This window comes from Durio zibethinus, chromosome 20 (assembly GCF_047325235.1).
Source record: "Durio zibethinus cultivar Kanyao isolate XHJ-2024 chromosome 20, ASM4732523v1, whole genome shotgun sequence".
Lineage (NCBI taxonomy): Eukaryota > Viridiplantae > Streptophyta > Magnoliopsida > Malvales > Malvaceae > Durio > Durio zibethinus.
This window is the reverse complement of record NC_143181.1, coordinates 14,570,001-14,571,096: the sequence shown is the minus strand read 5'-3', so window position 1 is coordinate 14,571,096 and position 1,096 is coordinate 14,570,001. Positions and strand designations below refer to the sequence as shown.

General features: G+C 54.2%; 1 non-coding gene across 1 annotated transcript in view; it reads right to left on the bottom strand.

The window, feature by feature from the left end:
* Positions 1-432: 432 nt before the first annotated feature.
* Positions 433-1,096, bottom strand: part of LOC149513176 (25S ribosomal RNA) — a 3,390-nt gene continuing 2,726 nt past the window's right edge. Inside the window, exon 1 of the ribosomal RNA XR_016330945.1 lies at positions 433-1,096. This exon is cut by the window's right edge and continues 2,726 nt beyond it. This is a non-coding gene — a ribosomal RNA (25S ribosomal RNA).

Sequence of the window (1,096 nt, the reverse complement as noted above, 5' to 3'; positions counted from 1 at the left end):
CGATCATTTCATGGGTTGACTAAGGCATGCAGAGTTCATTCCCGATCTAAGCCCTAACCGGACCGAGAGACCGACAGCGGGATCAACAGTGCACAGAGCGGGATCGGGCTGATCCCCGCCTTGCGCATCTTGGCTCTCTAGCTGGTTGAGCGCCCACACCCTCGTTTCATGGGTTGACTGAGGCATGCGTAGTGCATTCCCGATCTTGACCGACCAAGGGCCAAAGGCTATCGATGGTGTTTAGGGCAACAACCGAGGGGGATCAGCAGCGGGATCTTTGGTCGGCTCGCGCATCCCTCCCCCAGCGGTCGGTTCGGTGCCCGTACGCTTAATTCGAGGGTCGACCGGGGGACCGAGGGATAGGGGGCCCTGGGTCACTCCCAACCTCGGAGGGGGGCGGCGTGAAAAGAATGAAGGTCGGCGGGGGGAGGGATGAATCAAAGCGACAAAAGGGCTGAATCGAAGCGGATCGTGGCAGCAAGGCCACTCTGCCGCTTACAATACCCCATCGCATATTTAAGTCATCTGCAAAGGATTCTACCTGCCGTTCGATGGGAATTAAGCTCCAAGGAGGCCCGCGCAGCTCGTTCGCCGTGGGGGCTACACCTATGACATGTGCCCTTGGGGGCCATGGGCCCCTATTGCGGGTCGACAATTAGGCGGCGGGCGCGCGCGTCACTTCTAGCCCAGATTCTGACTTAGAGGCATTTAGTCATAATCCAGCACACGGTAGCTTCACGCCACTAGCTTTTCAACCAAGCACGTTGACCAATTGTGTGAATCAACAGTTCCTCTCGTACTAGGTTGAATTACTATCGCGACTCCGCCATCAGTAGGGTAAAACTAACCTGTCTCATGATGGTCTAAACCCAACTCACATTCCCTATTGGTGGGTGAACAATCCAACACTTGGTGAATTCTGCTTCGCAATGATAAGAAGAGCTGACATCGAAGGATCCAAAAGCAACGTCGCTATGAACGCTTGGCTGCACAAGCCAGTTATCCCTGTGGTTACTTTTTTGACACCTCTAGCTTCAAATCTTGAAAGTCTAAAGGATCGATAGGCCACGCTTTCAAGGTTTGTATTCGTACTGGA